This window comes from Vombatus ursinus, unplaced genomic scaffold (assembly GCF_900497805.2).
Source record: "Vombatus ursinus unplaced genomic scaffold, bare-nosed wombat genome assembly UNPS02014817.1, whole genome shotgun sequence".
NCBI classification, from domain to species: domain Eukaryota; kingdom Metazoa; phylum Chordata; class Mammalia; order Diprotodontia; family Vombatidae; genus Vombatus; species Vombatus ursinus.
The window spans coordinates 3,201,933-3,216,850 of NW_020954595.1; positions in this window are offsets into that span (position 1 = coordinate 3,201,933).

Consider the following 14,918-nt stretch of genomic DNA (forward strand, 5'->3'; position numbering starts at 1 on the left):
AACAAATTTATATATTTGTCATGTCCCCAAATGTGCATCTCCTGTCCCTTGAGTTCATCAACCTCTGTTAGGAAGGGAGAATATACATTACCTTCAGTTCTCTGGAGTCTGAATTGGTCATTGCATGGATCAGAATCCTTAAATCTTTCCAAGTAGAATGAATGAATCTTGCCATGGTTCTGAAAGGAGGGGTACTCTTATTACGGTCACAGAAGGGCAGACTTGCAACAGTCTCCAGAGGCTATCTAGACCTTCCCATATGAGGATCAGAAGAGGCCTCTCTACAACATACCCAATGTGCTTTGCCTGAAGACCTCCAATGCTAGAGTAACTATCATCTTCCCAGGCAGTCCTCATTTCTGGACAGCTCTTGAAGGAAACTGACTTTTGCTTCTCTGAAACTAATAGCCATTATTTCTTGTTCCATTCTCTGAAACAAAGCAGGGTATGTGTCATCCCTCTTTCACAGGATGGCCCTTTAAATTCTTGAAGGTAATCGTTGTGACTTTCCTCCCATTCCTCCCTCCCCCAAGACTTCTTTTCTCCAGGGGACATAGTCTCAATAGCTTCAATCAATCCTCAAGCACATATGAAGTGCTGATATATGATATGGACTGTGTTCAGTACTAGACATACAAAGGTAGAAAATGAACAGTCCCTGCCCTCCAATGAGTTCCATTCTAATGAAAATAGTAAGAATATATATCAATATATTAATACATCTACAGATGAGATATATAGCAACCTTGGATGGGAAGGCTCTATCAGTAGAGGGGACCAGGAAAGGAAGAGCTCAGTACAGAGGTGATACTTGACTTGAATCTTGAAGGAATCCAGGGATTCTAGGAGGTACTAGCAAGGAAGGAGCACATTCCAGGCAGTGAGTTGGCCAGTGCAAAGGAATGGAGATGGGTTATAGAAAGTATAAGGAACAAACAGTGAATAGGCCAGTGTGGCTAGACTACAGAGGACATGGAGGGGAGTACAGTGTAATAAGGCTGGAAAAGAAGAAAGGGGTGAAGTTCTGAAGAGATTTAAATGCTAAACAGAGGACTTTACACATGATCCTAGAGATAATAGGGACCCACTAGAGGTTATTGATTAGGGGAAGGAAATGAAAAGACCACACCTACAATTTTGGGAAATCTACTCATTTCCTAAACTGGGACACCCAGAACCAAGTCCAATACTCTGGATGAGTTCTGACTGAGGTAGAACACAAGTAGGACTGTTACTTCCCTACTCTGGATTTTCTAGGATGGCAAGACAGGAAGAAAGGATGGAGATTTCTGATGAAAAGCAGCAGGATGGGACATTGAGTTTTCTTGTGCAATCACAAGTCTATCAGAAATTTCATGTGATCAGTGTTAATATCTGGGGAGGATCCTGGGCAATAAATTGTCTGCTGACTGAGCCTGATCCCTGTACTCATTATGCTTGTATGTTTGTGAGAATGAATGTAGTGAATAGGAAGCAAATGTGACCACAGAGAAACAGAGAACTTTGATATTTCACTCTTTGCTTATGCCAGTAACATTGGGGAGCATATTTAGGAATTGATATTGGAAACTTAAAAACCATTCATCTTGCAAATCAAGAATAAACCCCCAAACAGACAAAACCAAGTGGGGGGCAGAATGTTTTCACATTGAATCACCCTTTAAGAATGAAAAAAAGAAAAAAAATCCTCTTTTGAAGGCATGTGTAAAATGCTAAGCACTTAAAAACTGATATAGAGCATAATTAGAGTAATTTATGGGCTATTTCCTCTAGCTAAAGTTACATGTAGGGAGAAGGCTTAAAAAAATCACAAGATTTAAACATTCAAATATGTGGCAAAGCATAACTCACTGGATGGTTATTTGCATTAGAATAAGAGAAAAAAAGGTTCACTCCATAATTTCAAAACTAGAATCTTTGCTCACATCAATTAGGGATTTGTGTTAATGATTCAAGGAGACTGAGAGGGGAAGAAGTAGGGAGAAAAAAACTTTAAATAAATGCACTAGAGCATAAATCAATGATCAATCCAAAATCAAGGTAGAATTCAAGTCAGAGAGAAGACAGAATGCTTGAATTTTTGATATACCTGAGTTTAATGAAAGGGGGCATGCTATTTAACAGTGTAGGCTTACAACCTGTCCATGCCTTCTCATCCTGTGTGACTCTTACCCATATCTTTCTCCTAATCACATTCATTGAGTGTCCTTGTACCATGTGTGTTTCTCTGGCTCTCTTGACATAAGATAGGTACAGTGTAGCATGCTACACATCTGTGCCACTTTCTCTGGAGATCTGAGTGCTCCTCTTCCTTTTGTGATCATTCCTTAATGTTAACTTTTATGCTACTTTTTGGTAGTCTGATAGAGCCTATTTATTGTGGGGCTTAAATGAGATAACGCTTATCAAGTGTTCCGTAAACTTTAAAGAATTTTGTAGATGTTTGCATTGTTCATCTTTTTCATCATCTTGATTCCCATCTTATACTCAATGGAGTTTTGAGACAAATAGTCCACGGGTGTGTTTCTATCCTCTTCTGTGTTTAGTGTTTGGTGGCTTATTGTCTGGAGGGATATTATGATTTTTTTTCACATTGATGAAGAGTATTGGACAGCTCATCCTCTGAATGTGCCCTCAAAGCCTCTTTGGGCCAAGTCATGGCAGACATAACAATGGGCATGATGTGTCCTTCCTTCTGTTCCCATGTGATTTTGATTTATTTCTTGAGTTCTTTATATTTTGACCTTTTTATTCCACATATGACGAAGGTTTTGAGTAGGTTAGGAATATTTAGTATGGAGACATCTATTAAAAACATTGTCTTCAATGTTTATGGAACAAGGTCATGTCCAGGGGATTGTGGGTAGTAGTTCTGTCTGTGAAAATTATTTGGTTCCACTTCAGTTTATTTGTGGAATTCTCAAGGACGTTGTGAGGTCTGTATTTTAATATGAGGATTTGCCATTTTTTATTTTATTTTTTGGTACATGAAGGATAGCAAGCTTCTGGCATGTAGTTCACAGCAACCTGATCTTCCTACATATTCTTCTGATATTAATTGCTGTAACCCACAATAGTATGCTGCTAAACTTCTACCCTAAGGTGATGACACTTATCCATCTCATTTTTTCTCTTTTTTTGATGGGGTTTGGATAGAAATGGTCTTGAGACAGGTTGCTATCCTGCTATTATTTGTTTATCCTTAATTTTCTGTCAGTTTTCAAGCAACAATTACATGATTATTATGTACCAAGTGTCAGGGATATAAGGAAGAGCAAAAATACAGTCATTATCTTCAAGGATCCGATATTCTAGTGCAGACAACTATGTACAAATATGATATATACGTGGTGAATAGGAAGTAACTGAGAGGTACTAGCAGCTGACTGAGTGGAGGAGGGTGGAGCAGGGAAAAAGCCAAGAAAGACCTCTTACAGAAGGTGGGCTTTGAGACTTGAAAGAAGACAAAGAAGCTCAGAGTTGGAGATGAAGAGGAAGGACATTCCATTCCTGACCGTATGGGAGGCAGTCAGTGAAAAGTCAGGAGGTGAAATGTCATGTGCGAGAAACATCAAGAAAGTGATGTGGTTACACGGTAGAGGGCAAGGAGTGGAAGAAATTGTAAGAAAGATGGCAACGTGTGAAGGGACCTGTTTGGGAATGTCTTTAAATCATAAACCAAGATTTGATATTTGACCCTGGAAGTAATGCAGAGCCAGTGAAGTTTGTTGAGTGTTGGGGGTGAGGGGAGGTGTGATATGGTCAGACCTGGGCTGTAGAAATATTCTTTCACCAGCTGTTTTGAAAGTGGTTTGGAGTGAGGAGAGACTTGAGGTCAGGAAACCAATTAGAGGGCTATTACAATACTACACGCAAGAAATTGGTAGATCCCTGTGCCAGTTTTTCAAACTGTTGCAATAGTGCATAAAACTTCTGCTTTTTGCAGATAGATAAAAGTATTAACATATCAGTTCATTCACCATAGGCTCACTAAGAACAGCCTCAGTACAACTCCAGTAGAAAGCAAGAGGAATGAAATGATATGTGCCTCATCCTGTTCACATGTGATTTTGATTTTCTCTGCTAAGTCTCTATATTTTGAAACCTTTACATTCTATGTGGCTTGGAGATTATTAGTATTTTAGGCAATAATGTCAATTAAAAACATCGTTCTCAAGATTTTTTTATGGATTGATGTCATGTCTGAGTAAATGTGGGTGAACAACTGGGTCTATCGTAATGGTCTGTGAAAATGATTTATTGATAGAGTTCTCAAGGATATTTAAAGGAATTAATTTGTCCTCTGGGAATTTGTCATCTTTCAGTCAATGAAAGATGATGATCTTCTAATATATAGCCTTAGCCACCATTCCTATCTTCCTATGTATTCGGTAGGAGCCAAATTTTTACAGATTGCACAGTTTCTACTATTTCCTTATGTAATATGCACTGACCAAAATCCTGAACTCCTTAAATATAACTCCTCGGTGGTATCTGTTAGTGATAACCCGGTTCTGAATTACCATCATAAACCCCTCAGTTTTCACATTCACATACATACACATATACCCCATGACAATAATCTGATTATTTTTCAACAGGTATGTGTCATCCATAGTCATTAATATCATCATCATCTTCTTCTTTCCTCCTCCTCCTTCACTTTCTTCTGCATCTTCTTCTCCTTTTCCTCCTCCCCTCACCTCCTACTCCTCTCTCCTTCCTCTTGCTCCTATTTTGTCTCCCTCTCTTTTCTCTTCCTTCTCATTTTTTATTCTTTATTTTTTATTTTTTTATTTATTTATTTTATATTTTTTATGTTAGGAAGAAGCTTGGGATCATCAAAAGGGCTCCATGATTTCTTAAAGGTGATTCAGCTCACTCTCTTTTTCTTAGTCTATTCTGGGCACAACTCGTTGTTCTTCTGCAGTGCTTGCCCAAGATGTGCATACCAATGGCCCTGCTCTGTGGATTAGTCATCCAAACACACTGTAGTCTACTCCACACAATAGGCACTTTTCTTCCTCATTTTTCTCCTTGGTTTGTTAGGCTAAATTCTCTGGGTTGATCATTGAGCTCCTCTAGGTAGTTCAAGGTCTGGGGCTTTAGGTAATGAATTCATCAGCTGTAAACAGGAATATCAGGAGGACCTCATCACCATCAGGGAATCCCTCTTCCTGTCAATAGTTAATAAGTATTTATCAAGCACTTATTGTTTGCTAAGCACTGTATTCAAATGGGGAAGACAATATGCAAACATCTATATTCCTACAAGATATTAACTATGTAAATGAAAGGTACTCCCAAAGGTAACACACCAAGAATTGGGGGTGGAAGGGTGAGGAAACTAGGAAAGACCTTCCTACAGAAGGTGAGAGTTGAGCTGTCCTAGGGAATTGTGTTAGATATCATAGCTTCTCTTGCAAAGCAGGTTATGAAAGATAACAATTGCATTTAGATAGAATCCATCCAAAATATTCCTATGGTCTCAGCCAAGGCATAGCTGCAATGGAAAGCTTTTATAGTGGAATAAAGTCTTGACTGAAAGTTAAGGGTCATTGTTTCCAGTTCTAGCTTGACCAGTGACTGCTGAGTGATATCAGTAAAGTTGTTCAAGCAAGCTCAACAAGAGTTTCATCATCTTTTCAAATGAAGGGGTTGGATTAAGTGGTCTCCAAGTCATTCCTGGTTGTAAAAAGACATTTTCCTAGCATTCTGAATGTTCTCGTGTCCTGCATATCAATGCACCTGGAAGACCTTTGATGTAAGATGTTCCTCCATGGCTTCAGAGTGCATGCCTGCATTCTGGTCCCTTCTGAGTCTTATCCGTTGTTGGTGTTGTTCAGTTATCCAGTTTTCATGATCCCATGGACCACAGTATGCCAGGCTCATCCTCCACCACCTCCTGAAGTCTGCCCAAGCTCATGTTCATTGTTTCCATGACACTCTTGATCCAGCTCATCCTCTGACAACCTTTTTTCCTTTTTCCTTTAATCTTTCCCAACATCAGAGTCTTTTTTAATGAGTCCTGTTTTCTGATTACATGGCCAAAGAATTTAAGCTTCAGCTTCAGGTATTGACCTTCCAGTGTTTGGTCTGAATTCATTTTTTAAGTATCGACTAATTTTATCTCCTTGCTGTCCAAGGAACTCTCAAAAGTCTTCTCTAGGATGACAATTTGAAAGCATTGATTCTGCAGTACTCAGCTTTTCTTATAATTCAATTCTCACAGTCATGCATTGCTACTGAAAAAAAAAACTATAGTTTTGATTATATGAATTTTTGTTGGCAAGGTGACGTCTCTGCTTTTCAGTATGCTGTCAAAATTTGTCAGAGCTTTCCTTCCAAGGAGCAAGTGTCTTTTAATTTCATGACTGAAGTTGCTGTCTGCAGTGATCTTTGAGCCTGAGAATATAAAATCTGACTCTGCTTCCATCTTTTCTCCCTCTATTTGCCAGGAAATGATGGGTCCAGTTTCCAAGATCTTAGCTTTTTATGTTTTTTTTTAATGGTTTACACTCTCCTCTTTCACTCTCATCAAGAGGCTTCTTAATTCTTCTTCACTTTCTGCCATCAGAGTGGTATTATCTGCGTATCTGAAATTGTTGATATTTAGCTTTGGATTCATCCAGTCTGGCATTTCACATGATGTACTCTGCATATAAGTTAAATAAATAAGATGGCAATATACAGCCATGTCATACTCCTTTTTGAATCTTAAACCAATCAATTGTTCCACGTTCAATTCTATTGCTTCTTGTCTTGCATACATGTTCCTCAGGAGACAAGTAAGATCCTCAGGCCCTCTCATCTCTTTGAGGATTTGCCACATTTTGTTGTGATCCACACAAAGGTTTTAGTATAGTCAATGAAGCAGAAGTAGATGTTTCTCTGGAACTCCTGTACTTTCTCCATAATCCTGCAAATGTTGGCAATTTGGTCTCTAGTTCCTCTGTCTCTTTAAAAAAACCAGCCTGTTCTTCTGGTAATTCTCAGTTCCCATATTGTTAAAGCCCAATTTGCACAATCTTAAGCATAACCTTGCTGGCATGTAAAAGAGTGCAATTATTCAGTAATTTGAACATTCTTTGGCATTGCCCTTACTTAGAATTGAGATGTAAACTGATCTCTTCCAATCTGGTGGCCACTGTTGAGTTTTCCAAATTTGCTGGCATATTGATTGCAGCGCTTTAACAGCATCAGCTTTTAGGACTTTAAATAGCTAAGCTGGAATTCTGTCACCTTCATTGGCCTTATTATGAGTAATGCTTCCTAAGGCCCACTTGACTTCATTCTCCTGCGTGTCTGGCTCTAAATCAGTAACCACATAATCGTGGTTATTGGTGATGTTTTTTTCTTGTATAGTTCTTCTGTGTATTCTTGCCTCCTCTTCTTCATTTCTTCTCCTTCTGTGAGTTCCTATCATTTTTGTCTTTTACCAGGCCCATTTTTTTGTATGAAACATGCCTTTGGTATCTCTCATTTTAAAGCTGTGAGGGTTAATTTTGGGATGTTATTCATCCCAAGAAATCAAAACACATCATAATGATGTTTAATTCTCCCTCCATCATTTTAGAAAGAATTGGGAAAAAATCAGTTTTAAATACACATGAGACTTGAAATTTGTGTCATTTTTTTCACCTTGAAATCTCTAGTATCCAGCAATATAGTTGGCACCTAATGGGCACCTAATGAATGGATGTTTGGCAAGTTGAATCAAGGGGGAAAAGTTGTTTTTCTTCCCTTTCCGATAGTTGAATTACCAACCAATGCAAACTATGTGATGTGATTGATTGTAGTGGTATCCTACATTACAATAATAAAAGATGTGTTACTGATAGAGTTGGGGCTATTTTTATCTTTTTCTTCTCTTATTCTTCATCTTTATCAGTGTGGTTTATGTAAACCTGACACATTTGTATATGGGAAACAGATGCAGGATAGAGTAGACCAGAGTCTGTTAGGCCCATATTTTTTCAATCACAGACATGATTTATGGAAATGTTCTTTGCTGTATAAGATTTTTCTTTTTCTCTATTTTACAAAAAACCACAGTAATTATAAATCTAACATTCAATTCTTTTTGATACTTAAGGGAGCTAGAGGATGTAAAAAATTTACACAAATAAATAGTTTCTTTACCAAATCTGTCTTCATTAAGTGTTGCAGGGAAAGCAGCATGTGACTTGTCCGTGGGACTAAATTAAATGTTTAGAAATGAGTTTGTTATTGAAATGCATGATATGGAAATAGCCCTTCCAAAGTTGGATAACCACATCCCTCTAAATCCTACCAACTGCCAAGGACTCTGGATACTATCTACAGGGTGAGCTTGTCTCATCACTGAAAACAATAGGGTATCCAACAAAAATAATTACCCTTCCCATGCCCCAACCCATCTCACTCCAGCCCCATAGACTAGGTCAGTGTGTCACTATGTCTATGTGATTTAGTCAGAGAAATGTTAGTTGTAGTGATGAAGCCTGGATTTGTGTGGGGAGACCACCGTGGTGAGGCAACTGAAGATAAAGCCAAGGGAGAATCAGTGAACCATTGTGGTGAGGCAACAGAGGATGAAGCCATATGAGGATCACTGAATTTCAGTGGAGGAGACTTTAGAGGATATCTAATCCAAGCCATACTTGAAAGGAAATCCTCCTTAAAATATTCCCATTGAGTGCTCAGCCCACCTTTGCTTGAAGATGTCCAAGGAAGGGGCACTTACTCCTTTCAAGTGAAAGTTCATTCAATTTTTGGACAGCTCTATTTATTAGGATACTTTTCCTTATAACAGGTCTCAATTTGTCCATCTCCTCATTAGAATTTAGGCTTATTTAGGGCAGAGACTGATTTCATTTTTTTGCCTTTTTATACCCAGAGTCTGGTATATTATCTAACACACAGCAGGTGCATTAGAAATACTTTTTGAATTAAATTTTTATTTTCTCTCCATCATTCCTTTCTTTTCTCTCTATAAGCAGACAGAACAAATCCAATCACTCTTCCGTATGGCAGTCCTTCAAACATGTGAAGACAGCCATAATTTTGCCCCAAGTCTTCTCTTTTCTTCTCTAAACATGCTAACTTCCTTCAACAAATTCTCATATTTCATGGACTCAAGAGCCTTCACCATCCTGGTTGCCTTTCTCAGAATGCTGTCAAGCTTATCAATATCTTTCTTAAACCATGCCACTCAAAACAAACCATAACACACCAGATACTATCTGACATGGGCAAAGTACAGTGGGATTATCACTCCCAATTCTTGGACTCCATACCAGTGTTAATGAAGCACAAGTTGATATTAGTTTTTGTTTTTGTTTTTGTTTTTTAGGTAGCCCTTCACACCACTCAATTATCTTGAGCTTGTAATACACTTAAACCTCCAAATATTTTGGGGAACAATTGTTATCTAATGATTTCTTCCCTCTCTTGTATTGTTGACATTTTTTTTTGTATTCAAGTGCAAAGAAGAGAAGCACAGTAATCCAGATATGACATGATGAAGGCACAGTGTAGTGAGAACACACTTCCTTATCCTTGAAAACTGTAACTCTCTTATTATCACCCCAGATTGCAGGAGCTCTTTGGGCAACTTTCTCAGTATTGAAGCATGTTGACTCAGAGTGGTATCCTTGAGGGGAATGGAATGGGGTTATGGTAACTATATTCAGGTAAAGGGCCAATTCACGGAAAACAATTAGAATTATATCAACAAGAGAGTTGAACCAGGAACGGTAGATGGAGAATGAAAAAGTAAGACTTAACCTTGATGTGAATAAAGAATTCCTCCAAGAAGGAAACTGACAAATCCCATTTGCATTGTGGACCAGGGAAAGCAAGGGCTTAGCAAGCAATGAGTATGCATCCTCAGTGCTTATATTCTCTATCTGTACATGTATGGTGGAGTCAACCATCTCACTTTTTAAACTATGTGGAAGGTTGGAAATCCTATTTTGCAAAAAGACTGATTTATAAATGATTAAAAAAAAATCCAATTCTGTCATTGTTTTACAAAATAAAGTCTGCTTGATTTGAAGTCAGGAGATCTGGGTTCAAATCTTGCTTCTGCCCAGTATAGCCTTGGGCAAGTCAGTCTAACACTCTGCGTCTCAACTTCTTCATCTGTAAAATGAGAGAGTTGGGTCCTTTCTAGCTAGAAGTCTATAACCCTTTTAAGTGGACAGACTGATTATAGACAACAGAACCCTAGCATGGGTTATCTACAAGGGACTTTAGAAGCTCATCCCCATTATTTTACCATTCAGGATGCCAGTGGTTAAGGCTTAACAAGGAGTCCTACCAGATCTGTGTTAAACAATGTCAGAGAGGCACAGTGGCATTAATGAAAGAGTCTCGGAATTCAAATCCTACCTCTGATCACGGACTATATGACCAAGGGCAAATCACTTTAACCTCTCTAAACCTCAGTTTGCTTCTCTGTAAAATGGCAGCAATACCTGTGGTACCTATCTCACAGAGTGATAGTGAGGCCTAAATGAAATAACATATGAAGAGTGCTTTGCAAACTTTAAAAACTTTATGAAATTCTATTGTTGTTATTATTATCATCAACCCCATTATTATTACTATTTTACTTTATTTTTAATATTATTTTGTTATTTTAATTTTTTAATAGAGTATCCATGGGTATGATATTCTAGTTGGGCAGACCCTAGCTAACCCATATTTTCTCATCCTTTGCAATTATTTTCCATATTAAATCCTTCCTCATGAATCTAAGCCATAAGCTAGAGACAGTCTTTCCCTTTTTTGAGTGTTTCCTGGATACCAGTGGAGCTCTCAGGGCTCCATCTGTTATTCTTCCCTCTAGTTGCTGAATAGATCCTCCTTCCTTTTATTCAGTACCTGTCCTTGAATAGATTCCTGTCTGTAATTAGCACATTGCATTCAAACAGATACAGCCAAGTGGTTTTAAAAGTGGAAGGAAACATTCCTTGCAGGCTTGTTCCTGCTGCGAATTTGCTCTATCAACCCTTTCTGTTTCAAGGCTGGTCCAGAGCCGACCCCTGCCTAAGAGATCCCAGAGTCAGAGTTAGTGGGGCCTGTCTTCACAAGGGATTCCCGTAGGCAGCGTAGGCTTGATCATGAGCTTGGTGCGCTTCGGTGAGCTGTGCAAATATTGACTGGCTTGAGTTTGCTCAGGCATAAAAGGAGGGGATTTGGACTGGTGGACTTGCTGGGTTCCTTTTGGGTTTCATTTCTCTGAAGGGAAAATCCACTTTCTTTTAGACTGACCCAGAAGGAATTACCATTGATCTCAGGCTAGCATCTGTTTGTGTGGCTGAGTTCAAAGGGCATGCATTGAGTAAATGAGTTCAACTCTAATGAATCTAGGATTGTGTTGAGATGTGCGTACTCCAACAATGTGGCTGGTAACCCTATCCAACCTGCCCGTCATGCTGTGAGACTCTAGTCCGGTGGCCTCCTCTCAGTCCCTCCATCCAGTGGGGTAGGCATGTTCCTTCCTATCTTTTTGGTGAGAGGAAAACTGAAGTCTCTACAGCATTTAAAGCTTGCAAAATGCTTTATTAGAAATAATATCAGTTAAGCCTCAGAACAGGGAGGTACTCCATGTTCCATGACTCCCATATTACAGATGAGGAACTTGAGGCTCCAAGAAGTGCTGTGACTGGCCCAGGGTCATACAGCTAGAAGCTGTCAGAGGTGTCCTCCTGATTCCAACTCAAACATGATAGGAATGTATTGTCTGGATTTCCTGCCATCCTAAGGATTTCAAGAGCAATGATTCATGAGTCACAAATAATATCCCAGGATTTCTGTTACTCCCAACATCTTTGGTGTTAATGAACTTCCTGGAAAGGCAGTTTCTCAGCCGTGCCCATTTCATTTCAGTGGCCTGGCCAGCCAACCCAACATTTGCTTAGGCCCCATGCCATTGGCCGGAAGCTTTGACAACATCAATACGGTAGCCAATGAAAGGGCTTGTTTATTTCATTACCACTGCCTATCGGGTCTTTGGCCTTGGAACCATGAGCCCCACCCACCTGCATTCCATTTCAAGGTGTCACTATCTAGTTTGCTACGTGGGAGTTCCACTGATCCTCAGGAGGCCTACTGAGGTCATTTCCTTTGGCAGTTCTGGCTGGCAAGCTCCCGCCCCAGCACTCTTCTCCAATGGAAAAGTTGGCACTTTCACCTTGAAGCAGTAAATGGGAAAGTCCTCATTAAACATGGTTCTTTGGAAGCAAAAGCTGCCTGTCAAACTCAGGCCAGGAGGAGTCTGGGAACATGCTCTGACCTTGTTTTAACTTTCCTTGCCTTTTTCTTGAAGATATTTTCTATAGCAAATGAAGAAACAGGGCTATGTCTACATGGGCAGCTCATTCGACTCTGATCCCTTAATGTCATGGATTTAGAGTGGGAAAGGAACCTTAGAGGCCAACTAGCCCATCATTCTTATTTGACAGACGAGTAAACTATAAGGCACTTGTGAAATAAGGGATGCTCTCAAAGTCACATGATTGCTAAATAGCTGAGTTGGGATTTGAAACCAGATCCCTCGGGCTCCAAATGCAATCCTCTCTCTATTGTCTAGGCTGGATTTATAGTAAATGTACATCACCGTCGTCACAGATCTCACTAACTGACCCCTGAACTGACTCATTGACTAAATCAACTCATTGTTTACAGGGTAGTGATTAGGTACTTAAGAATGGAAGAATAAGAATATTTTAGGCCAAGGTCTAAGCCAGGTTCTCATGATAGAACCAAGATCTATCAGAAAAAAAGAATCAGTAAAAGGGAAATTAGGATTTTCAGTCAAATGGAGAAGATGCCCCATGACATTTATGCAGCAAATCTTACTTTCTAAATAAGCTGTCCACTCCCATCCCATAAGACTACCTGAGGCCTATAATTTAATGCTGGTGTGCCTCAGTTTCTTATCTGTGTAGTGGGATAATAGGATAGGAGCCTTTCTGTCTCCGTAGGATGTTTGGAGTGTTAGTGAGATCACGGTGCTCTGTGATCATTATGAATTTGAAAGAAATTCCCCCATGTCTTATGGAAGATTCCATTTCTTTTGTTTGCCTTTGTCACTGGGCTAATATCCACAGACACAATTGGAAAAGGGTGGCTCTGGCCCCAGTGAATTGCTCAAATAGTAACCAAGCCAGTGGATTTTGATGGGAGCTCACTCAGGAACAGACTATTCTTTGACTTCGTTCACTTTGTGAGCTTAAATTGCATCAGACTGCCAAATCAATCCATTTGAATGTGTCCCAGTTCACTTAGAGACTGTTCATCTTGCCAACATCTGGCCAAATCGAGATGAAGTCTTCTTGCCTCTTCTCCTTGGACTTGGGGTGGCAGTGTTGACGACACTCTCTCATTAGTAGAAGGCTAATGTGAATATTTCTGTGTTGGCCCGGATTCTCTGTGTGTGTCAAACACACCAACAGACATTACCCTCCTTGACGTCCAGAACCCACTTCAATCCGCGCTCACATATTTCTTGCATGATGAAAAAGCCTGCTCCAAAAACATGATGACACCATCCAGTCATACAGAGGGCAGTCAGAGAGGCTCCTGCCCAGAGTGGTTGGTCCAGAAAACAGAGGAGCCTGAAACTTTCTTGGGACATCGATGGCCCTTTGCTTCTGGGTAGGCAAATTGGGGGTGGGAGGGTGCCTCCTGGGAGGCCAAAGAATCTGAGTCTCCCAGGTAAAGGCTGAAAATGCTGAGTAAGGCATGAAAACATTCAATGCTGACAGAATGGTATATGCGAATTCCTGGGCACTGGCAACTTTGAAATGGAGTTTTTGATTAGAGCACACTTCTCTCTTCTGGTGGTAAGCACAAACTCTCTGCTCCCTCATCCAGAATCAGAAACAAGGCCTGAGAAACAACAAATTTCCACACTAATTTTCATCTGTCTTTTCCCCAACATTTCACTTTCAGGAAAAACAAAAAACAAAAAACAAAAACAAAACCTCAGGATATGGAATCTCCCCCCGCTCCCTTCTCCTCCCATTTCTCCTCCACAGTCTCTGAAGAAGAAACCTTGCTTTGCATTATGCTAGTCAAGCCATCAGATCACAGACCTACAGCAGGGATTCATAACTTTTTTTGTGTCATGGACTCCTTGGGTGGTGGCCTGGGGAAGTCTACAGACCCCTTCTTAGAATAGTTTTTCTATAATTAAAGGAATGTTAAATTTCAGCTAGATGTGAATGAAAATATTTTTCCCATCCAAGTTCATAGGTCTCCTGACATCTACCCATAGAGTATAGTGTACCTCAAGTTAAAAACCTCTGATCTCAGGAAATAATTAATCTATGGGATATTTGAGGTCATCTAGCCCCTCCAAGAGAGGTTAGGAGCTTACAAATTTTTTTTCTAAGGTAGAGAAAGTACTAATCACACGTGGAAGGGCCCTATATGTGATCACAGTGAATGCTAATGTGGAGTAGTGGTTAGAGAGAGACCTCAGAGCCAGGAAGAACAAAGTTCAAGTTTCTCATTTGACTCATATGGGTTAGATGACTTTAGGCAAGTGACTGAACCTCTCCTGCATCCAGGCTACTCACTAAGACCATGAGTTGCAGAGAGAGGGCCAACATCTGTTTGTTGATGGAGACCAGGAAAGGCCCTGTATGAGCTTGGTGAGCTGAGACTGGAGCTAGGGATTCCAAGAGGTGGATAGAGGAAGAGGTTCCCTCAGGGCCCTTGGATTCCTCACTGAGGGAGTAGACATTTCCACCTATATACTTGCTCACCTTCAAGGATTTGGATGCTGGTAGCCTGGATTTTTGAGCTTCTCCAGCTTTTCAGTCACAGATTCTACACATTCCCCTCCATTCTAGGGTTTAGGGTAGGCTGATCTTACCTCTGGTTGGTGGATAAGGGTGGGTATTTCTTGGTCATCCCACATG